This window comes from Rhinolophus sinicus, linkage group LG11, assembly GCF_036562045.2.
Source record: "Rhinolophus sinicus isolate RSC01 linkage group LG11, ASM3656204v1, whole genome shotgun sequence".
NCBI lineage: Eukaryota > Metazoa > Chordata > Mammalia > Chiroptera > Rhinolophidae > Rhinolophus > Rhinolophus sinicus.
Genome location: NC_133760.1, coordinates 71,243,259 through 71,269,547, shown reverse-complemented (window position 1 = coordinate 71,269,547; position 26,289 = coordinate 71,243,259).

Here is a 26,289-nt window from a genome sequence, read left to right as displayed (position 1 = left end):
CATAGCTTCTGGCTGTGAAAACCAGTGGGAATTCTGGCTGATTGAAATGAGGGCAGCTGTAGGAATCCAACGTTGTCCTCTTAAAGGGGCCACACATGTACTTACTGACTGGCGGACTCACTTGCTCTGAGGTTCAGTGCTGGGCATCAGGGACATCTGGGGAGGAACTGAATTGTCTGGCTTCGAACTGAGGTCTAGAGGGGCAGCTTTCTCCCAAACAGAAATGCTGGCAGAGGCCACTGCGGGGACAGAGCTAGGAGTGCAGTTTCCAGGCTCTCGGCCTCACATGGAAAAGTGCTGGCTCAGGTAGTAAATGACCATCAACTGTGACTGGATGGCCATCAGCTGTGGCTAGTTGGCCTTCAGCTGTAACCAGTGGGCCATTGGCCACTAATATAACTGCCGTGGCTATGGCAGAAAATGGGAGCTAGCAACAAGATGGAGGCTGAGCTAGCAAGAGCGGATTGCAGTTAGCACGGTGGATTGCAGCTAGCAAGTGAGGTTGGTTGGCAGAGAGAAGTGGTTGTGGATAGTGTGGCTCCTGCCTCCTGTGTCTCCAACCCAGCCGCCAGTGGGAGTATAGTGGTATGGCTCCCCTACTTCTGTGGGTGTTCCTTTTTGGCCTCACCATGTCCTGCGTTCTTATGTGGGGAGCGGGAGCAGGGACCCCACAGGCTGCCTCGCACGACAGCCACTGTTTATTAGTTGAGCCCAACCCCACCCAGCATGCACACGCAGGTTGAGTTTCCATCAACCTGGCTAACAGGGATCACCCTGCCCTTGTGTGATCACTTTGTAAGCTATATAAATGTCTAATCACTATGTTGTACACCTGAAGCTAATACACTATTGTATGTCAACTGTCATCAAAAAATAAAAATAAAATTAAAAATAAAATAAAATGCACCTCCCTTTAATCTATCGATTTCACACAAAGTATAGCTTGTCCTAGCCAGAGTTGGAAAATAACTGTCCAATAGCAGACTGATAAAATGCAATAATGGTCTATATGCTTTTATTAGGATTGGTAGAAATATCATAAATATGATATTAATGCTGTTATAATATTTAATGAATAAAACAAGTACCAAAGACAGTACATAGAATCCTGCCATTTATATCAAACAGCAGAGTATGTTTGTTTAGTTTGTAAAGACATAATATTGTTACAGAAATACAAAAGAAACAGGGAAAAGTATTGGCTCAGAGGAGGGGGTGCTGGTAACCAGGGAAGAAAAAATAGATTAAGATTTACCTTTCATTATTTATGTATTTTACCTTTTGACTATTATACTAAGTACCTTCATTACCTATTAGGCAAACAAACAAGCAAACAGGAATAATTTCAAAGAAAACACGTTCTTATTTCAAAAAGGATGAAATGCATATATCCACGACAAGGTCTCAACTGGTCAGTTTTGATAGGCTACATAGATACTTTGGGGTAAAAGATTAAGACCACAGACTTTATCTCTGAAAAGTTACTAATCAAGGTTCTATGCTCTTGTATCAGCAGGATGTATTTTTTTAAAGACACTAAATTTTCATAGCTTTATTGATTATATGAACTTGTAATATAGTAAATATAGTATGTGGCTATATATATATATATATATATATATATACACACAAATAAATATATATATCTACAAATATATACAAATTTAAATACATATAAGGAGATATATATATATATATATTCATATATATATATATATATATGAATATATATATATTCCTTCTGAAACTAGATGGTAACTGTCTTTAGGTTAGTGACTTTATTTTTCATTTTTCATGCATTAAAATGCCTAGCATAGTTTCTTATAGATGGCAGGAGGTCAAAAATGTATTGACTGATTGTGCAAGAAAGGGTTTAGTAATAGGGCATAGACTCTTTAGTAAACCCTACCTCTAACTGTATGGGACCAAAATATAGTAATTTATTTCAGTGCCTGCAAATAAAAACTTAGCATCTGCCATCTTCTTTAGCAATTGAGTGATCTTAGAGAGGAGTGAGCTATTAACTGGATTTATTGAGTGTGCTCCTCAAATAGACCTCTAGATATATTCATAAAACTATGCTATAAAAGTGGAATTGTTGCTGTTTGTAATGAAAGTCATCTAGAGGCAAGCCATAAAACAGCAACTGGATATTATCTGGCATGTATACCCTACTGTTACTCATCTAGTTTAGAAAGTGGAATGAGCTTCACGTCCCTCTTTCTTTAGTGCGCTTATGTTTCTTAACGTCCTGTCGTTACTCTTCATCCTATAGAGCTTTTTAAAATAACGCATTGGACATTTTGGAAAGTCTCAGTATATGCTTGTTGAAAGAATGAATATGTATAGGCTGCTTCCTTGTGACTTAGGTTGAAACAAGCCCTTTTGGGATTGAGCTGGATGAGTTATTTTGTATGAGGCCTTTTGTTTATGACAACAGAGAAAGAAGGCTCTGGAGCCATAATTGCTCTGGTAGGATGGCAGAGAAGAGGAGGAAGTGAAGGAGACAGTGGCTTTAAGTCTCCAGCTAAACTTCTGTGGGAGAAGGGATGCGCACAAAAGAAGAATGAACATGCGATTTTCAGGAAAAACACGTGAAAATGGCAAAGCCACAGCATTGTGAGAACGTTTGTGTGCAGTGGCCCTGCCGAGTCCTATACTAGAAAAGACTCCACGTGAAAGAAATGTGGTGATGCAGCAATGATGTCTTACAACATTAGAACTGTTTGAGAACATACATTACACATGGACTCCCAGAAGTAACTGATGGGAATCTCTGTGGCGGAAGTTTTAGTTGATGTGTCGACAAGAGTGAAATGAGCTTTATTCTGTCTCCATCAAAATCATAGGTTGGGCATTTATAAATAAATGTAGATAAGGCATAGTCACACTTACATGAATGAATGTGGTAATGAAAAATCACCATGGGCATATATTTATAACATGTAAATTAACTGTTATTTTCTGAATTTTAAAAAATTAGCCTGTTATTTTGGCACGGAATCAGAATCGGCATATTGTTGTTTGATCAAGTGTTAAAGCTCATGATGAATAAGTATCATTTTTGTAACTAAACTTCATGGTGTTTTCCTACTAAGAATGTTTTTGTGTTCAAAGGAACAGATGTGGTGATAACAGATCCTGGATTTTTCTATTAAAATGTACTAACCTTAGAATGAGCATACATACATATACGTATATATATGATATATATATGTATATATATATATACATATATTTACATGTGTGTGTATTTCTTTGTTTAAAAAATGGGAATATGCAATATTTATGATCTATGCTGAGTTCTTGGGTAAAATCCTCTTCACAATGTGAAAGGAGTTGCTTTCAAATCAATGCTGTATTTTTTGTATTTTACCATCAGGCATTCAATGTTTGCTTGAATCATCAAAAAATTTATTTCATATGGCAACTGACATTTTCTCATATTAAAAAAAAACAAATCCTTGCATTGACAGACGTCCAACAGTAGGAGGGAAGGCTTGAGCTGACAATTGCTTCCTCTCACAGGCTTTTAATTACAGAGTCAGCATGCAAGCTGCAGAAGCCTTCAGGAGCTGGTAGCTAACATTGACGAGAGTTCAATCCATTGCTAGAATCGTGCCAGAAAGATGTGTGGTAATTACTGGATTTCAGTAGAAACATAGAGAGTATATGCCTGCTCTAAGACCTGGAATCTTAATTTCATGTACAAAAAAAAAAAAAAAAAAGCCATCGTTTTATCTATGTAACTTCACCAGAAAATAAATTTTCCCATAATTAAAATTTTATAATAATTAAGATTTAATTAATAATGCACTGCTATATTTAAGCCACTTAGATATTTCCATCACATCTTTTTAATGTACACTATATCTTTTTAAGTACAGTATTCTGAACAAAATATAAACTTCTCTTATGTAACCCAGTAATAAATTTCAGTCATTCCAGTTTTTCTGTGAATACAAGACCCTATTTTTTTAGCTGTGGGTCTTCTATCAACTGTTGTTTCTCAATATCAGCTTCTAGCATGAGTCCGTTGGTCTTTCTAACAGGCTGTTTTCTGTAATCTAGAGACACAGATGATGAAGTATGTTAAATTTGAAAAAAAAAGATTATTTCATCATCATTATAAATCAATGGGTTTTTATGTAAGGCTCAAAAGAAGACTTCTCTTCCTGCGGATTCAAGTATTTTATTACTGCCATTTTCTGATCAATTCCCAAAATATTTACAGAGTATCTATTTTGTGCCAGGTGTGGGGGCGGTTGCTATGAATGTGTCCTTTGGATGAGCTAAATGTTACTGAACTCAGATGCTTTGGGAAGTGGGGCATGTGGGTTTCCATATTTTTGCCCAGGCTTTCGCATCTCCAGGCAGTTAGGGACTCCTGCTTTTTAAGATCTACTTCTTCTGCATCAGCAGAGGCTAGGACATGATCTGTCCAGACTTCCGAATGTAGAATCAGAAGCACAGTGTTTCTGTGGCATGTCACCTTACAGCCCTGACAACCTCCTGGGTAAAGTCCTGAGGTGACAAGATAAGGAGTTCTGGTCCAGATCTCCACGGAAGGAAGCTCATCTGTGAGTTTCACATCTAAATTAAAATGACTCATTCTTAGTTTCTCTAAGTTTGTCTCCCCCATATGCTTGCTCAAAAATAAAGGCCCCACATGAATTTGGGCAGACCAAATTTAAGAAAATATATAGGAATAGCAAACACATGAAAGGAGATAAGGGAGTTTTGCATCATTAGTTAACCTTAAATCCTTCATGGAATATAAAGTTATAAACGAATGAACAAACAAACTTCTGGTCCTACAGTTTCCCTTGACACTTCGATTTTCCCTTTTAGGGAAAATCAATGGTTCGTTCAAATCTTGGCTCTTTTTAGAAGCACCAGTCTAGCCCAATTAAATTAAAATCCTTAGGCTTCTCCACTATTAACATGAAAATAAAAAACCCTAATTAAACCTTCCCAGGTGACTCTAACATTTGGCACTGAGTTCAATAGATTTCAAAGGCACAGTGAATAAACAGACATTGCTTTTGCAAAGTCTCGTTCCAAACAGGCATCTGATAATTATAGTTAATCTAATTTCTGAGACAATTTCATTTAAACAGAAATGTGCAACAAACATAATTTAAAACAATCTGTGGAAAATTTGTAAACCAAAGGCAACATATTAGGGACATACTTTTACTCCATTTGGCTAATCACTGACTTTAAGATGTGATAAGAGCGAGTCATACATATTTTGACATTTCAATAATGGCTACTAATAACAGCATTATTTTTTACTATTGAAAAATTTCCATTGTGTATATATACCACAACTTCTTTATCCGTTTTGGTTGTTTCCATGTCTTGGCCACCGTAAATAAAGCTGCAATAAACACTGGAGCACATGTGTCTTTATCTATAAATGTTTTCAGATTTTTGGGGTAAATACCCAGGAGAGGGATTGCTGGGTCATATGGCAATTCTATTCGTAATTTTTTGAGGAACCTCCACACTGCCTTTCACAACAGCTGCACCAGTCTGCATTCCCACCAGCAGTGTATGAGGGTTCCTTTTTCTCCACAGCCTCTCCACCACTTGTTACTATTTGTCTTGTTGATGATAGCCATTCTGACTGGGGTGAGGTGATATCTGATTGTGGTTTTGATTTGCATTTCTCTGATGATTAGTGATGTTGAGCATTTTTTCTTATGTCTATTTGCCATTTGTATGTCCTCTTTGGAGAAATGTCTCTTCAAGTCCTCTGCCCATTTTTCAATTGGGTTGTTTGTTTTTTTGTTGTTGAGTTGCATGAGTTCCTTGTATATTCTGGATATTAGCCCCTTATCGGAGGCACTGTTTGCAAAAATCTTCTCCCATTCAGTTGGTGGCCTCTTTATTTTGTCGATGGTTTCTTTTGCTGTGCAGAAGCTTTTAAGTTTCACATAGTCCCATTCGTTTATTTCAGCTTTTACTTCCATTGCCTTTGGAGTCAAATTCATAAAATGCTCTTTGAACCCAAGGTCCATAAGTTTAGTACCTATGTTTTCTTCTATGCAGTTTATTGTGTCAGGTCTTATACTTAAATCTTTGATCCATTTTGAATTAACTTTGGTACATGGTGACAGATAGCAGTCCAGTTTCATTCTTTTGCACGTGGCTTTCCAATTCTCCCAGCACCATTTATTAAAGAATACTATTCGGCGGTAAGAAAAGATGATATAGGGACATTTGTGACAACATGGATGGATCTTGAGAGTGTAATGCTAAGTAAATAAGTCAGACAGAAAAAACAGAGAACCATGTGATTTCACTGATATGTGGTATATAAATCAAAAACAACAAAAGAACAAGACAAACAAATGAGAAACAGAAACTCATAGACACAGACAATAGTTTAGTGGTTACCAGAGGATAAGGGGGTTGGGGGGTGGGAGAAGAGGGTAAGGGTGATCAAATATATGGTGATGGAAGGAGAGCTGACTCTGGGTGTTGAACACACAGTGGGATTTATAGATGATGTAATACAGAATTCTACACCTGAAATCTATGTAATTTTACTAACAATTGTCACCCCAATAAATTAAAAAAAAAAAAGAAAAATTTCCATTTAAATACTATTTGTTAATGATAATTGTTTTGCAAGTCTATCCATATGTAATCTAAGAGTGGAAATAGTTCATAGCCTATCTTGAATTATACTTCAAATTGAAAACACTTTTGTTAAAAATAATCTGGAACAGAAAAGATATGGTGCTAGGCACTAAAAATGTATACTCTAGAAAGAAAAGTAGGTATGCTAGTTCCTGTCTCCTTTGATTTTTTTCCTTACAAAGTTTTCATCTAATAAAGAAATTAATTTAGAAAAAATATATTTCAGGAAAGAAGTTACATTAGTTCTTTTTGACTAACTAATATGGAAACTTTAAATGAAAGCATTATACCTTTCTCCTTCAGGGCACCTAGAATTCCTTAAAGAATAAAATTTCAAAACTGTAGGAATGGAGAGAAAATAATTCCCTACCTTCTTTAGAGAAATTTACACCACACCCTTAAAATTTTTTAAATCATATTATGAAGCATCAGAACTATTTTCAAGCTGGTTCATTTACTTTCTGATGAATTATTTGGAACTGTTCTGGGTAAAATTAAAGTGGCTTCATACATTGAAAAGAAAAAAACACTAGAGATTGAGAATGTCCCAGATTTTTTTATGTGAACAATAGTGACTTGCAATCATGAAGATTTCAAGGAAGAGATGTGCTCAGATTAACTCAGCGATGAGGCCTTATCTACAGACAAATGGAGAAGGGTAGGACCACAGGACGTCACACTGCTGAGCAGCCATCCTGATGCCACTGCCTCCAACCTATCATCTGTCATACAGAAACGGGGCACAGAGTGGTTGTTAAAAGAAGGGCCAGTGAGTGTTGAACTGGGAGTCTAAGAACCTGCTTCATAACTGTTGAACTACACTGTCTCTCTGCAAAGACTCAGAGAAGCAGAATTAGATTGAGATTGAGAGAGAGAGAGAGAATAACGTTACAAATATGCTATTATAAAGCACAATTGAGTGAGGAAAATATATTCCCAGTCAGGACCATAGGGGTGGCCCCGAGGCAGGGAGAGCAATTGGGCTTCTCCATATCGCCCAAAAGGTAACTCAAGATGGCCAAAATCTAAACTCTGCTTCACAAGTTCAAGTTGGGGAATTCCAAGGAGCAATTCTGCTTCCTTTTTCATTCCTTCCTTCCTTCCTCCCTCACTTCTTTCCTTCTTTCCTTCCTCCTTCCCTCTCTCTTTCCCTCCCTCCCTCCCTCCCTTCTTTCCTTCCTTCCTTCCTTCCTTCCTTCCTTCCTTCCTTCCTTCCTTCCTTCCCTCCCTCCCTCCCTCTCTCTCCTCTCTCTTTCTTTCCCTCTCTCTCTTCTTTCAAAACCAGCCCAAGCTAGAGACTCTTTCTCCACCCAAAGTGAGAGTTTGTTTCATAGATTGGCTGGGGCTGGAATGGGGAGCCCCAAAAGGGAAGGAAGCAAATGTGAGAGGCAGATTAGATCTTAAAAAGAATTGTGTGGAAAGAGAAAGGGGTCAATTTTTGACCAGTTGTGTCCAAGAGTAGAAATTTGAGGAGAGAGAGGAAATATCTAAACAGGTCTCTGTGGTGTGTATGTGTATTTTCCTGATGCATCACCATGTCGAGTCCCCAAGTGACCCAGTATACTGTGGTCATATTAGGATCTAAGATCTATTATTCGATGCGTTTATCTGCAGTTCTGATTAAACTGGTACCCTCTAACGTATTTTCCAGGATGCATTATTTATGGTTTTAAAAGAATGCAAGGCTATTGCCTTAAGCTAAGGGGAAGATTATGGAAGCTAGTCTGAAATAAGTATTACAACTACTGGGGGAATGCAATGTCTGCAACTTGAGGTGTTAGAGAAATGAAGAGGAAATCAACCATCTTGTACTCAACAGAACTTTGTCATATTTTCTCAAAGTTAAAAACTTAATTATAAAAATATCCTAATGGATTATTCCCTTGAATAATCAACAAAACCTCTTCTTAGACTTTCAATGTCAATCTCATCTATGTTTTCTGATTATCTTAATTCCCTTTAATACACACCTGAACATCTTTTGAGTAGAACCTTGTCAATAGCTGAAACTAGATCTCATGGAAACTGGGCTTCCAAGATCATGTAGGTTTGAGTAACACTGCTATAAACTGTTTGCCACCGGGAATTTCACAGGTATCACTGTGTCAGGGATGAGGGAAGAGGACATTGTTTCATGGTTAGAAAATGCGTTGACTTGTAACAGGGCTTGTAGACCTTAGGGCTAAGCTGACACATAGGAGAACAGGAGAGCTGGCAGGATACAGCATTAGGAAATATTTTTGTCCACTTTGCTTTTTGTAGCAGAATGCTCATCAAGCATAGAAAGAAAATAAAGAAAGAGGTGTCATTACTGGGATCACATGTTGAAATCATGCTTGCATGTAGACTGAGAGGTCAATATATGCCCGACCCATGTGTTTAGGCTTAGGGGACACTGACAAGTGTTCAATCAGCCAGGCGTTGTGGAGTACAATTTAGTGAAACTAAAACATTAAGCCATAGCAGGTTTCAAAGATGACCAGAGTTCTTACCAAATACAGACATTCCTCAGAACTCCCGAATTCTTGCTATTAGTGAAGCTACTCACGAAATATAAAAATAAACCAGCAATGCCGCAGACTACACAGAGACATGACTAGAGCTTCAGTGGGAACTTAAATGTCTGGAGGGCAGGCAGGTATAAGCCAGGCGGCTGAAGCCAGAACCCCAACCAGCTAGGTATGGGTGAGCAGAAAGGTAAATCCTTATCCTGACTTACCTCCTACCTATCTGGGCATCTGGTTCATACCATGCACCCCCAAATTTGCTTTCCCAATAGAATGTTTCCCAGATGAGACTATTGGCAGCACTTCATCACGAGTCCCTTGGCACTTTGCAGACATCAGCAGAATGAGGACATTCAGAAGTAAATCCAGAAACACCTAGACTCCAGAGAGGGAAACACCCAGCCCGGATTTGTCTGATATGCAGTGAGGAAGGACAACTGATGGCAGAGTGCACTCATGAGGATAAAAAAGATAAACACCCTGTCGTTCTCCTTGGAAAACAGCAAGACCCATGGTTCCCTGGGCAGAGAGAATTCAATTCTGATGTTGCTGTATTGGTTTTATGGGTAGTGACTAGTTTTGCAGTCTCAGTGTAGGCTCATTTTCATACCAGTTCTAAAAATGCACATATGCACAAACACTCAAATATAGACCATACACACATATATTCATATCTGTGTATAGTGCATCTACACCATAAGAAATGTGTACACTTGGCTGTATATACTAATATATAATATATATCTAGAATATGGGTAATTTTCAAGGTAACAGAAGAGTATTTATTTATTCATTCTTATTTTTCAACCAATATTCTCTGAGCACTAACGATGATACAGATAGTATTTTGGGTGCTAGGAACATAAGTCAGACAAAGTCTCTCCTCTCGTGGGGAGACACAAAATAAACAAAGCAATAAAACTAATTAATTCCAGGTAATAACAATTGCTATGAAGAAATTAAAACAGAGCAATGTGACCGACAATACCTGACATGAGCTGGCAGGTTAGTCAGGAACTTGCAGAACAAAATTTTACTTGAAATATGAGTAAGAGGCCAACCATATAGGTATCTAGGGGAAACAGATACACAAAAAGGACTAGGCAGCGGTGAGCTTGGCCTTTTCAAGGAACTGAGAGAAGGCCCTGGAGAGAAGGAAATGAGTGAGAAAGTTGAGGAATTGAGGTTGAAGAGCTAGGAAGAGTCAAATCACTCAAAACTCAAATTTTGTAGGGCACTATAAGGAGAACGGATTCTATTCTCACAGCCATTAGAAGCTACTAGAGAGTTTGAAGCAGGAGAGTGATATGTTCTCATTTATGTTTTAACAAGTAAGTCTTTCTAGTTGTTGCACAGAAATGTTCCATAGGATGAAAAAAATGGAATCAGGGAGACAGCCTTTGGAGTTCCAGACCCATCAAATTAGAGGGGCTTGGGAAACACTTTGGGCATTCTATATCTATGCCAAACAAAATATAAAAGCAAGCCTATTCAAGTTCAAGGTTATAAGCATATAATTGAACTATCTATTCACAGGAAGATGACAAAACCCAGAGTCTCCCCAATATAACATCCTTGAAGCCCAGTATACAATAAAAAATTATTAGGCATGCAAAAAAACAGGAAAACAGTCAAGAAATAAATTTGTCAACACAGCTTCCTTTCTCCAAGACAGCCCACATTTTGGATTTATCAGACAATTATTTTAAAGTAAGATTACAAAAAAATATGGAAAATATATTCAAATAACTAAATAAAATATTTTCTCACTAAGGGAACAAATGAAAATCACAGCAGGGAAATGGAGTCTACAAAAAAAATGCAAATTCTGGAACTGAACAGTATGGTAACTAAAATGAAAACTTCCCTGATGAGGTTTAACAGAAGATTTGAGAGTGGAAGAATGAGTTAGTGATTTAAAATATTCCAATAAACATTTTCCACTCAGGAAAATACAGAGAAAAAGACTGGAGAAAAATGAACTGTCACTTGGAAATATGGGTGACAAACCAAATAGTCAAACATACATGTTACTAAAGTCCCAGGATAAGAAAATAATGATAATGGGGAGAAGAAAATATTTACAGAGACAATGACCAGTGATCCAGTTTGATGGAAACCTAGAGGTCTCAGGCAGGATACCCTTTCAGCGCCCAATTCAGCAATTCATTTAATATCTGTTGAGTGCTTATTCATTCAATATTTATTGAGTACTTCCTGTGTCGGGTGAGAGGGAATATACATCTGAATATAACACAGTCTCCACCATATTTATTATAACAGTCTAGATCTGTGAGACGCAGTGTTCTAACCAGTAGCTATACTGGCTATTGAGCACTTGAAATGTGGATAGTGTAACATGAAGAAATGATAATATTTTAGATTAAATAAAATAGACTTCAGAAATTAATGTCAACTGTTTCTTTTTTATCTGTAAACTGCATTAGTAGAAATTTTAAAATTACACATGGAGCTTACGCTATATTTGTATTTGCACCGATTTAGGAGATTGTAATTTAGTTGGTAAAATGGGGTCCATACATAAAAATAATGAAATAGCTAAGTCTCAAATCAGATACTTTGGAACTAGACACTTTTTATTGGTATTTTCTTTTATTATATCACTTTCATTTAGTATTGTTTTGTTTGTTTCTTTTGGACTTGTTTTAACTTGTGCTTCTGGAGAGGAACCAGAACACAGTGGGTATCAGTAAAAATCAGTCATTAACAATTAACGGCAGATTATTCTGAACTCAGTTTCGACACTTGGGGTTTTAAAGGTTATCAGTTTGGACTATTTCAACTCTTTATTTCATGATTCACAACAGTGAAAGGAGATATGACTTGTCTGCTTATTTCACATGGTTCTTTTGAATAATGAGGAACATTAAAACTACTTTAAAAACTCAAGTGTTACGAAAGATAGAACCTACTCAGCATACCACCTGAAATAGGGTAGACTTTTCATTACTATGTTATACTCTGAACTCCTTTTTGAAACTTTTATTTGGTAGACATTAAATTAAGGGGGGAAATGTACCTGCAATCATTAAAAACTGTGTCCAGCAAAACATTTTTTATTTAATTAGCTTTCATAGGCATTATTAAGCTAGTAAATTAAAGAGAATATATTAAAGAAAAAAATATTAAAGTGATTTATTCTTTCATTTGAGCACGTGCTACATACACTTGTATGCCGAACGGGCTATTAGACACTGGAACATAACAGTTTAAACGACCTGTGTGATTCTTGCCCTCAAGGAACTAACATTCTTGCACTTGGTTATTGTCCTTGCAGTTAGGTTTTTCTTCCCCCAAAACGCTCTGCTCAAGTTTGGCCTTTGATCTTGTAGCTCTCAAATTTTAAAAATTGAATGGCATGAAGTTCTCTCTTTAGGAGTGCCCTCTTTGCCACTTTCCTTAGATGTAGCTGTGGGTTTACACGTTAGGGAGCAGGCAGGGCAAACGGGGTCGAGAAGTCAGTGGGTGGTGAGATGGCTCAGAGAAATAGGGTTCCTAAAATCTATTAGAAATGATGAGGGCTAAAAGATTCATGCTGACAGCTTGCATAATGACTATGATCTCCTGGAGTTAGCAGTTTGCCAAACTGCGAGACATTCAGGAAATCACCACTGCGGGTCTTGCTGTCCCTGCCAAGATAGCAAGGTCATACTTTCACTACGATCAACTTTATATGAATCACTTTGCTGGGACTATTTCGTTCAAACAGATTTTCTGTTTCCATCTCTGCAGCATGCCTTGGCCTGAACAGTGTCTATTTCCAGAAATACACATATTTGTACAGGACTCTGAAAATCTGCTGGTGTAGTACTTAGACCTATAGAAGGTGTTCCAACAGGTGCAAAAAGGTGGGGAAAATCTATAATAAACATATCTGAATCTGACTAGAATCTGACTTGTTCTAGGAATCACAGTGCTGCATATAGAAGACTTCTATGTAAAGGTGGGTGGAAGAAGTGGGCAAAGGCATCTTTCTCTTATGTTCTTAGATTTCCATAAGAAAGACCAAGGGCACATATAATAGTATTAAAACCTATAACTGTGTCAGAAACTATGAAGAGGTGTCACCATGTGGCAGAAATGTTAAAGAAATTTGGCTGGATGTAAATGCTAAAGCTTCTTGGTTATTCTGAGAAACAGTAGCATCAATGGGCAGAAAATAAAGGAGACTCTGTGAGAACACACCCACCTTTTATGAGGAGGAGACACTATTTGGACCCCACCAGTATTCAACACTGATCGATACTTGAAAGCAAATGCACCAAAGGCTAAATTTTAATTATACCAGGCAAGAAGTTTGAGTATTGGTAAGACCAAGCAGAAAGTCAGCATGGGCTAAGGAATGGATAAATAACTAAAGAAAAAGCCTGTGGTCTGTCCACACCGTGGACTATCACCCAGAAATAAAAAGGGAAGAACTACTGACATATGGTAACATGTGGATGATTAGCAAAAACACTGTGTGAAGGAAAAGAAGCCAGGTGCAAAATACTACATATCACATGATTCCATCTAGATGAAATGTCAGAAGAGGCAAATTCACAGACACAGAAGGCAGATTACTGGTTCCCTGGGAGTGGCATTTGACATTAGGATGGAATGAAGACCTGCAAAAATGATTATTTTAGGGCTATGGAAATATTTTACACCTGAAATGTAATGATGGTTGCATAACCCTGTAAGTTAACTATTAATAAAAATCATTTGATTATACATTTAAAGCAGATGACCTTTATGGTTTATATAATATATCTTAATATAGCTGTTAACCAAAAGAGAACACAAATGTCAAAAACAATTCCCAATAAGACACACAGTTAAAAATTCAAATAAATATCAACTGGGTCTAAATTAATAGAGTTCAGGTGGATAATGGAGGGTAATAGATGCTGACGAGCATAAAGGTTTTCCTCTTTTTACACTAAATGATAGTATAAATCCTGTTTCTATGATAGATTTTAAAAGTAGGTAACAGTTGTTAACATTTAAACATTGTTTTAATGATATAAATCATATTTGAAATCAATCTATTTGCATACATAGTTATACTTTACACATGAGACTAAAGTTTCCTGCCCCAATCCCATTTGCCTTGGATACTGTCACCACTTTGGTGTGTGTCTTTCTAAGCCTTTCTGGTATGTTTACATATGGTGCTATAGAATGTATCATTGGTCTGTTATTTTCTGTTTTAATGTTGTTGTAAAATTTGTTTATCAAGATAATGTTAGACATGAAATGAGCTGAGAAACCTTCCTTCTTTTTCAAGTCTATTGAAGAATTTATAAAATATGGAAAATAACTGTTCCTTAAAAGTACAACCCAAAGATATAAACATTTCATCCATCCACCAGCTTCTCCAAATTCTTTCTTCTATATACGTTCTCCCTTTGATCTTCAATCAATCATGAATGCTGATAGGCTAGACCAGGGCAGAGACCAGAATTTTGCCCTATCCATATGATATGGAAGCACAAAGCTTAGACGTAAAGGAAAGGCATGGCTGGGGCTTCACCGTCATGGACCTTTAAAGACCACAGGACTTCTTTCTGGCCCTGCTATATCCTTGAGCTCTGATTCTCGGTGACATGGGCCATAGGGAACGATGAAACTGCTACTCTTTACCCGTGTTGTCTAGTTTTTTCCCATAATGCTGTGCTGGTCTGGTATGTGTACTGCTGGGTCATAGTACTTGTTTGCTAATTAAATGTATATTAAGGTGTATGCATTAATGTTTATTGTAGAAGGCTTTATAATAGTAAAAATGATTAATATGATAAATGTCCAAAGATTGACTATTGATCAAATGACTTACATATGATAAAATATGTAACTGAATGAGTATGACACAATGAATAAGAATCACGTTCCTTCTGAGAAAAAAAAATGTTTTACTAATTCTATAACCCATATCCCATTCTATCCTTCTTTTCTTCCTTCTTTCCGTCCTTCCTTCTTTTCTTCCTTCCTTCTTTCAATTTTGTTATTAACATTCAATAAGTCACTTTTTTCCCATGAAGGATGTGTCATGTTACTTCAAGAAACCGGTAACAATATCCAGTCTTGTTAAAGTGACTCTATTTCATGATTTTGCGCTGTATCTGAAACCTTCTACGGTTGCTCCCATTTAAGTTTTTGGTCACAAAGACTGAATAAGACGACAAATGATTCGGTGCTAACCAAAACAGCCCCAAACATATGCCCTGCACAGGTGACGCTGAAGTATTTCTTCTGATTAGATGGCCATTATCATAATTATTATGGAAATGTTAAAACTTGATTAAGGGTAAATGTGGACAATCAGAGTTTTAAAAGAGTTTCAATCTGTGACCACCAAACTGAATTGAGCAGCCAAACACACACCAGAGGAATAGAATTTCTTCTCAAAATGGATGGGGTACGGGGTAAATGAATAGGTATCAGTCAAGCGGTACAAGCTTTCACTTATAAGATGAACAAGTCTTGGGGATCTAGGTACAGCATGATGACTGTCGTTAATGATACTGTATTGTATACCCCAAAAGTTGCTAAGAGAGTAAATCTTGTGTAAAACCCAAGGAAAGGCTCCTATATGAGTTGATGAACGTGTTAACTAATCTCATTGTGGTCATCATTTCACAATATATATGCACATGTTGTACACCTTAAACTTACACAACGTTATATGTCCACTGCATCTCAATAAACCTGGACAAAGAAAAAAAGAAAACACATAGGAATACGAAGAAACCACACTCCTTAGAAAAAGCAGTCCTGGCAGTGGTTGGCTCTGAGCAACTCACAGAGACGTAGCAATTAGGGCAATATCCCAGCCCAGAGGATGGGTACGTTTTGATGGCTGCTGCCATGTTAGGTCTTATTTTTTGGGAAACAGGGTAGGAAATTAAGATCCGACTATTGGGAAGTGAGTGTCTCTCTAATTTACCCTTTGCTTGTATGATCAGAAATACCAAGAGTGATGTATACCCAGAAAATTGTTCCTTAAATAGCAGTTCTTTTCTTTCTAAGGACACAATTGCAACGATGAGAGTTGATTTCCATTCACAAGCAATTCATCTCAGTTTCCGTTAACCAGCTTAGAGCCTGGTTCAAAACACAGTTAATTTTATTTATGTGATGCCTTCTGGCTTCCGGGTGTCTAAAGAAACTTAAGTCAAGTCATGTTTTAAGACCAAGATGTTAAACACGCTTCCTAACTTCCCAAAACAAAAAGCACCAGGGGTTCTGGGGGGAGGGGCTATTTCAAGTTGGGAATGAAAACTAGTCTTTGATTTTTGATACGAAAAACCATTTGTGATGCAAAAAAATGGAGAGAAAACTTACTAGTAACTCCATTGATACATATCATTAAAAAGAAGAAAAGGGTCTAAGGATTTCTCCTCTATATCTGCACATAAAGCTAGTGCCCAGAAACTAGTTACCCTTTCTTCAGGTTATTTGAATCACATGGTGACTAGATTTCATTTGAAAATGAGTTTTGTGTTTTCATCAAAATAGTCAGTCAGATTGGAAAACCACACTGACATCAGGTAGTTTTTAACACATAGTTGGGTAGAGATCTGACGAGAGAGGGAAAACGTCTCCAAGTGAGGTCATTCTGTGCCTAAACCTTCTTGTATGGAGTTAAAATAAGTGCATATTCCCACCGAATTCTGTTTTGTAAAAATCGTAATGTGGGGACACTCTACTTCAGCAGTAACTAAAGATAAACTTAACCTTCCCCTCAGTTTGCCTGATTTTATACAGGCTTCTTCCTGATTCCAGGTTCCTGATCTTCCTCTCCTTGGAGCATTTACTTTAGAAAACACTTAAATTTTTCCCTGCACCTTTGAGATATAAATCATTTAAAAGCCTCTTGCCTTTTGTAAAACCCAGGAATGTCTTTTCCCAGGACTCTGCCCTCATGCATTTACCCTGATGTTCAATGTCATCATCGTGAAATATTCTCTTATAGCCACATCCATATTTATGATTCTTTAGGAATGCTTCTACCTATAATCTCTTCAGAATTATGGCGTAATAGTTTGCTTTCAAATATTATGCTTATAAATGAAGTCTAAAACCTAATGACATTGCTTTATCCTGATTCGCTTAGTAACTTTCTAATGTTTTCACAACATTAGTTTTTTATGGAGGATTCTAAATCACTAAACCATTACAATCTTTTATAAAAGTTTTCCTTCAAGTATGAAAATATTTCTACCACCCAAATAAAAACTTTCAATGTGTATAAAAATCAGATTCTTTTCTATCATGAGAATTAAGTACTTAGAATTCAATAACATGATGAAAAGTAGGAAGTCCTTTGTTGCCTGAAAAGAACTCATCCAACATTTCTAAAGCATTAGAATGGAAGAAATTATCAACTACTACATAATACCGTGTTTTCCCCAAAATAAGACCTAGCTGGACCATCAGCTCTAATGCGTCTTTTGGAGCAAAAATTAATGTAAGACCTGGTATTATATTATATACTATATTATATTGTAGTATAATATATTATATTGTATTATATTATATAAGACTGGGTCTTATAGTAACGTAAGATTGGGTCTTATATTAATTTTTTCTCCAAAAGATGCATTAGAGCTGATGGTCCGGCTAGGACTTATTTTCGGGGAAACATGGTAGTTGATACCGAGGACGTCATGAAATATGTTTTTCAGGAGTTTTTATTTTGTAACGCTTACTGGTAAAGCACTTAATCTATCTGTGTCTCTGAATTAATAGCACAAATGTAGTCATGCTGTCACCTATTTCTAGAGTATTGGATTAGAATTAACAAGATAATGGTGGTAAATTTCTTCGAGAATCTCAGATGAATGGCATTGAGTAAGAAAGTAGTTACTGTGTTTCCCCGAAAATAAGACCGGGTCTTATATTAATTTTTGCTCCATAAGATGCATGAGGACTTATGTTCAGGGGATGTCATCCTGAAAAATCATGCTAGGGCTTATTTTCCGGTTAGGTCTTATTTTCAGGGAAACACGGTAGCTAAGTACTGTTAAAATACACTCCCACACATGCAAACATACATGTGTATATACCGGGGGTGCCACAAAACTGTATACACATGACTTGTATTCATGTTTTGTTATCAGTATATAATTGAGGATTACAATTTTAATACAGTCTTTTCCTTTCTTAAAATGTGTATACATTTTTCTAGCACCCTCTGTGTATATCGTAATGGGCTCTACACATGCCTGTGTTATCTGGAGCAGGGTTTCTCTACCTCAGCACTATTGACATTTTGTGTAGATAATTTGATATGGGAGCTGTCCTACACATAGTAGGATGTTTATCAGCATCCCTGGTCTCTATCCAATAGATGCCTGTGGCACCCCTCATTCCAGCTGTAACAACCAAAAATGTTTCCAGACATTGCCAATGTCTCCTGAAGGGCAAAATCACCTCTGGTCTAAACTACCGATTTAGACAAAACCAAATGAGGGAGTTTTGAATATGAGGAAATTCATAAAGTAGGCTAAAAGGATGCTTTCAAATTAAAAAGAATAAAATAGTTATTTTTAAGGTGATATTTTAACGGAGACTTTTTTGGGGAACTTAAGGTGACCAAAAAATTTATATTGGAGGGAAAAAAGGACAGGAATAAGTAAGGTGATTTCGAACAAAATTTGAGGGGAATTGCTCTTTTTATTAGTTGTTATATTAAGTAAGGCAGTGTACTATCAGACAAGAAATAGTCAAACAGACCAATGAGACATGGTAAAGAGCCTAGAAGCACACACAAACACAAGACACCCTACCATTTGTGGAATCTGGGGCAAGGGTGCAAATGGAGACTCATATAATATGCCATGTGGTTAAATATTTAATTAAGCTATCGAATGATTCAATGAAACGTGTTTTATATTTTTACCTCAACATTTAAGCTTTTATAATGACCTAGAAGGCAAGGCTTGGATTTATAATTCTTGCAGTCCTGGAGTCCCATGCCAGAATGTGGTGGCACAGGAAAAGTGAGCCTCTAAACCCAACTCCTGAGCCTTAGCCCGACCCTGTTCCCTTCCCAATGTTTTCCCAAAGATCTCAAGCACACAGATGTGTGGACACCAGAGCACTCATCTTACTCCCCAGGTCTTTCCACAAACACCTCAAGACAGCCTCCACTTGCCCAGCCCTCATTGGTGGCATGGTCTGCTCTTGGGGCAAGTAGATTGTGCAGGCTCTGTAAGTAGGCTCAGAGTTGTTTGGGCAGGAAATTCTGGGATCCAAGCTAACTATCATTATGTCGGTTTAAAACTGGGACACAGGCTCTGGGTGGGCATGCCTCTTGCCTTGCTCTCTCTTCTCACCATAAGGGATTATGGGTGCAGGGGGATCAGAGCAGACCCTTTGAACATGGTTCCTAAGCTAGTGGCTTCTCTTCTGGGAGCCTATAGGTGTCCTGCACAAACATTTATGGGAATATTTTTATACAACAGAGTCTTCCAAACCAGTGGGGAAAGATGGGAGCATTCACCAAACATTATTGGGATAATATATAATTTATATAGAAAAAAATTATATCTTTTCCTGATAGCAGCACAAAACAAATTCAAGCTACATGAATACCAAAATACTAAAAGCAAAGCTTTAACACTTTCTTTTTTAGTTGTAAGAGAAGAACTATGATCTCAGGGAGGGTAATAGCCCACGGGGGACAGTCAGACAGATACAACCAAACACTACCACCACAAGTTCCTGGTGAGACATCTAAAGAAATGTTCAGGTTTTCTGTAAACGCTCACTAGGATCAAGTTGAGAATCTCAATCCATAGGAGAGAAGCCTTAATTTGTTTCAATGAACAATTGTTGTGTCTACCCTACCGAGGTGAGATTGACTGTCTCACCTGTCCCCAGACGTAGTTCGGATGCCAGGCTGACAAGCCACACAAACACCAAGAGGGTATGAAAAGTTGCACTAGTCACACAATGAAACTTTCTGGGGAGAGTAGGGCAAGCCCCCAGATGTAAAAATAAAAACAAAACCCAGAACCTCAGTCTAATCATGAGACATCATCAGACAGATTCCAACAGACTGACGTTCTACAAAATACTTGACCCAGACTCCTGAAAACTGTCAAGATCATCAAAACAAAACCTGAGAAACTGTCAGCCTAGAGGAGCCTAAGGAGATATGACAACTTAATGTAATGTGATCTTCTGCATGGGATCCTGGAACAAGCAAAAAAAAAAAAAAAAGGACATTAGGTAAAAACTATGGAAATAGGACTAAATGGACTTTAGTTAATAATAATGTACCAATATTGGTTCATTAATTGTAACAAGTATACCATACTAATTAAGGTGTTAATAAAAGGGGAAATTGGGTGCAAAACATATGGGAACTCTATATTTTATACTATCTTTGCAATTTTCTGTAAATCTAAAACTATTCTAAAAATAAAGTTTATTTAAAAACTTGGTTAAAATTTTATTTAAAAAAACAAAACAAAAACAGGGATCAATGGGTCAATAAAGAATATATAGTCTCCACGCAGTGATTATTTTTGTAAAGGAATTTGGCACATGAACAAAGTGGTTTTACAAAGCAACGGGGGAAATGAAATAATATTACCGGGGCCATAGGTTTATTCATACTGAAAAATAAAAAATAAAACCCTATTCTCAGTATTTATAAAATATATATTTCAAATGAATTAAAAACACATGTGAAAAGCAAAACTTAAATATTTTAAGAGACATTATAGGGGATAACTTTATAATAATGAAATAGGAAAGACTTTTCTTAAATAAGACACATAGGATAAAACATAAAGGAAACAGATTGATATGATAAAAGTTAATGAGGATTTAAAGCTAATTTGATGAAAGTTTAAATCTAAAAACTTCACCTTGATAAAAAACAAAATAAACAAAGGGGAAACATCATCATTCACCAGGACAAGACATATGCGACTCAAACAAACATCAAAAGATTACAAGCCGGAATATATAAAGGAATGAAGTAGAAATCAAACAACTCAATAGAAAAAAAAAACCCCACAAAAACGGGCAATTATTAGAAGAATGGCCAATTATTAGAAGAAATTAAAAACATTCACTCTCATTAACCATCAGGGAAATGCAAACTTAAATCATTAAATACTAATTACCCATTCATCAGGTTGGTCCAGATTATAAGAATATCAACATATCAACTGTTGTAAGGAATGAGGGTAAATGGAAATTATCAGTAATTATAGTGCGGATGGAAATTGGTGTAACTATTTTTGAGAACCACTTGGCAATCTGTGGTGAAGGAGAAGGTGTGCCCAGGGCAGTAGGTCTCTACTGCACAGAAATTGTCACAGAAGCACACTGGGGTCATCGATAAGGCTTTTCCCTGTGGTGTAATTTGTAATAAGGAAACACTGCAAATGATCGTAATGAGCATCAGTGGAGAAAACGCACATACTTCATGGTATATTCTTACAAAGAAATTTTCTATAGTCATTACATATGAGTGAAATATGTGTATTATCATGTCATATTTTAAATACTATATATTTAAAAAAGTATATTTATAAAATTAGCATATTTACAAATTAAAAAAATAATTACTATATATTGTTAAAAAATATATAAATTAAAGAAACATGTACCAACATGAACAAATGATAAGCCAATTTCAAATCACGTTTATCTAGTCATAAAGACAGATCCTTAAAAATTTTAACTGGCAAGTTTTTATTAATTTACTTTGAATAACAAAAACGCAAAAAGAAGATTTACTACATAATTTTTGAATATTTACAAAAATCTTTCTGTCACTGACTAAAATTAGTGAAATTTTACTTTTGATTGACACAGAAGTACACAGTAGTCTGACAAAAATTGAAAAAATGACAATATTTAGAATTAACCTTTTATTCAATGTCTGCTTCATACTATGTCAATATTCCTTAAGTTTATGAAGATTGTATCCTCAGAAAAACTATTTCTCCAACAAGATTTTACTTGAAGGAAAGGATTGCCTTGTTTTGTTTTCATTTCTGCAATCTCTGCCCTCTGCACAGCTTCTAGAGTACAGTAATCATTCTAAAATCGCTGAAAGAATGAGTACTACATCTCAGTCACTGGAATACAGATGCCTGACAGCTACTTGTTGTGCCCTGGTGGCTCTAATGCAATGTTCTCAGTCACGTCAACATTATTCCCATGTTCTGAATTATTTAATATTTTTGTCAATATGATCAATTTTAAAAAAAATTCTACTTGCTTTTAAATATAGACTTTCAAACCACATTTTGTTATAATAGCTGCCTTGCTCTCTGTAATTATTTATGTTGTGTAAATTAGATTAATATTATCTATAATTACAATTAAATATATATAATTAAATATAATATATACCAGTGGTTCTCAGCTGGGGGTAATTTTGCCCCCCAGGAGACATTTGAAAAAGTCTGGAGATATTTTTGGTTGACACACACTGAGGACGTTTGCTACTGGTACCCAGTGGGTTAGAGGCCAGGGCTGCTGCTAAACACCCTACAAAGCAAGGACAGTACTGCACAAAAAAGACTTATCTGGACTAAAATGTCAATAGCGCTGTTTTTGAGAACCCTGATTTATACTGAAGGAGAGGGAAAGACATTCAAAGACTAACCAGTAAGCTAGTTCTTCAAATTGAGCAAATGTGTAACAGAAATCAGAATGTCCTAGAATAAGATTCCAAGGCACGTTTAAACCCTGCATGTTTTGTTTGCTTGTTTGTTTGTTTGACTTCTTTCCCTCAGTAATGATTGGCTGAGACATCCCTGTCCTCTTCACTACACTTCAAGGGACTGGAAGAGGGGCAGATCCGGGCTGAGGGCAAACATTTATCTCTGTAGTGATTAGAAAGGAGTTTTTGCCCAGACTAGAGACAACTACGGGCAACCTAAAGAATCTGACTCAAAAGAGAGTTAAAATCCTGTATCTCTGGACTCTGTAACCTATAAACACCATGCAGCTAAAAATAAAGAAGCACCCGTACAGAATTACCAACATTCAGAAATTATCATCTATGGGAGATCTCAGCTTGTTGGAATAAGTCTGGATCCTGCCTCTACAGATTGTGTGAAGATGGTATATGTACTTTTTCCTCGTCTATTTGAACATGAACAAAAAGTATGACATGGGCATGCAAAGGCAGTGAATATAAAATTGTGAGAATTATTTATAATCTGCTACAGTCAGTGGAGATACTTTAAGTGAATTAAAGGCCAAATAATAAATTACATTTAGCTGACTTTGCATATTTTCCATAGCCTATGCAAATAATAACTGAAATGTTGCTAATCTAACATGTCATAGCAATCTCAACTTAATTTCAACCATAAGGGCAGGAGGAAAATGCTGAAAACTTGTTTATCACTAATGCTGCTGACATTGAATCTGAACTAAAATAATTTTTCCACCTCTAAAGATGTTGGTGGGACAAACATCAAATATATCAAACTACAGGAAGAAGGTTAAAAATGTTACAGTGAATATTATGAAACAAAATATGCACATCCAAAATGTGGGAGTAAATACATGTAAATCTCCTAGAACCAGGCCTGCTGCAAAACAAGCACTAAGTAAGTGTGAGCTACTATTATTATTAATGCTAGGTGCTATTACAGCTTTGAACGTAATGAGTACCTTGGGATTAACCGAATGTAAATAGCATAATTGAATAAAGGAAGCATAAGGAAGGAAGATCTCAGGCCAGAAGTTCTCATGTTACTGATTCTGAACATTAGGGAAAATATTGGGGGGAAAACCCATCTACTTATGAGAGGAAAATATTCTTCTGAGATACCAGTACCAGCAACAGCAATGCACAATTGTTATACTTTACGTTCAGCAAATGTTCTTCAAGCAACCCCTTTGCAGACTCAGAAAAAAATTAAGTAATCTGAATAAAAACAGAAATCTGAGTAAGAAAAACCAGTGACACATGCCATCTCCCAGCAAGAACAGATGGGACGACAGTTTTCAGCCATGTTGAAACAAGTGAAGGGAGGCCTGTACAGAGTATAGTGAATCGGTTGAACATTGTATGGAATTCCACGGAAAGAGTATTTGTTCTGCTAACGATAACATCAAGAACAAAAGCCAGCATGGGACCTATTAAAATAAAACTGTGGAATCTTATTAACACACACAGAACGAGATCTGAACACATGTAGTACAAAAGAAAATGGATATTGAATATCACCACAGATCAACTGTTGGCAATAAATGCTGCAAGCATAAGATGTTACTTATAGAACATATGTAACATACACAACACAACATACAATTTACATTGTATTAAAATTTATTAGAAATGTTTTTTAATGTCTAAACATATGGGGTAATTTTGAGCTCTTGTTTTGCTATTAGCTAATAATTTTATTACATTGCAGTCAGAAAATAATGTATAAAGTTAATTTGTTTTCATTTATTGAGACTTGTGAACTATGTTATGATCAATCAGTCTGTAAAAAAAGAAAAAAACAGAGATGGGGGCATAGTTACAAATACAGTAGATAAAATAGCCGGGATAATATTAAAACCTCTATTCTAATAATTTTGAAAACTAAGGTGAAAGTCATTCATAACAAAATTTTTGAAAATTTGAATTGATTTATAACATCAAGGCAGAATCAACACTTAGATATCTATTTACTAACCAAAAATCTAGTTGAATAGAGGGAGGGATGGATGGACAGATGAGCGCTAAAGCAAGAAGAGTAAAACGTTAATGATAAAATCTAGGTGGTAGGAGGAGAGGTGTTCACTAAAATTGTGTCAACTTTGTTGTTTGAGAATTTTCCTTATGAAATGTGGGGGGAAAATTCCAGGTATTTATGTAGTCAATTTCTCTCAAGTCTTGGAAGAAAGACAGTCCATATCTAATATAAATGATTCCATAGAATAAAAAAAGTGGGAAAGGTACTCCACTCACATAGTAAGAGTAGTATACCCCAAATAATGAAATTGGACAAAGACAAAAAAAGAAGAATAGTTAACTACTATCATTATGACATTTAATAGAGGGGGAAACTGGGAAACTGGGGTCTAAAGAGTTAAATAACCAGGCCAAAGTAATGCAACTAGAAAATAGTAATAGTCAAGCTCTGGAATTTCTTGCTACATAACCACCATCTTTTTTTATTTTCCTAATCTTAAATTAGACAGTAATACTCTGGCAAATAACCTGAGTGCAAAGGCATTTTGAGAATATTTTGATACTATTATACAAAAATCTTCCTCTTTTAATAAGTCTCTCTTCACCTTACTTCACCTTGCCCAGACTTTCACAGCTCCTCTCAAACATTCAAAACAAATCGGTGAGACCTTCCAAATCAACTGATCAATGAGCTTTACATATCAAAGATCTTTATGTACTCATATTTATCCAAAGAATAAAAATGTGGACTAACTGTCTTTTCCAGAAGACCATTGTTGATTTTGATTTTTTCCCCCTAAGCGTGACACGAATATTTATTACAGTGAGGCGTTTTCATGAAGAACTCCTAGAACCCATCACGAGATCTTGCGTTAAAACAATACATTGTATATTGGGTTGCATCAGTCCACAACTAATTCTACCCTCTGAACGAGGGGAAATACCTGATTTTCCAACTCTTCCTAGAATTATTGTACATCCTTGTATAGGAATTTAGAACAATATTTGAGAGAGAGGGGGCACTCCTAAATCATCATTTGTTTTATATATATATATATATATATATATATATATATATATATATATATATATATATATTTTTTTTTCCCCTAAGAGAATAAAAAGTGTGCTTAGAAACCGTCAACAAGAAATTTTTGGAAAATGTCTCAATTCACAAGATGACATTTTCTTCAGGGAGATGTTAGAAGATATGCTGGTGATAATCACTTTGATAATTCACATACTGTTGCTTTGCCTCCTAGGAGGCACTTAATCAGACTCTAATAAAAATGAACAATGTGAAAATTCTTCAAGAACATGCAATTATGGTGTGATGCATCTTTCAATTCATACACTGACATTATGAGTGTTTTAAAAGGTACTTTGAAAAACAGATGGACGGTGAAGAATAAAAAATACGAAGAGAAAAATGAGGCTCCACATTACCCATGCATGTGC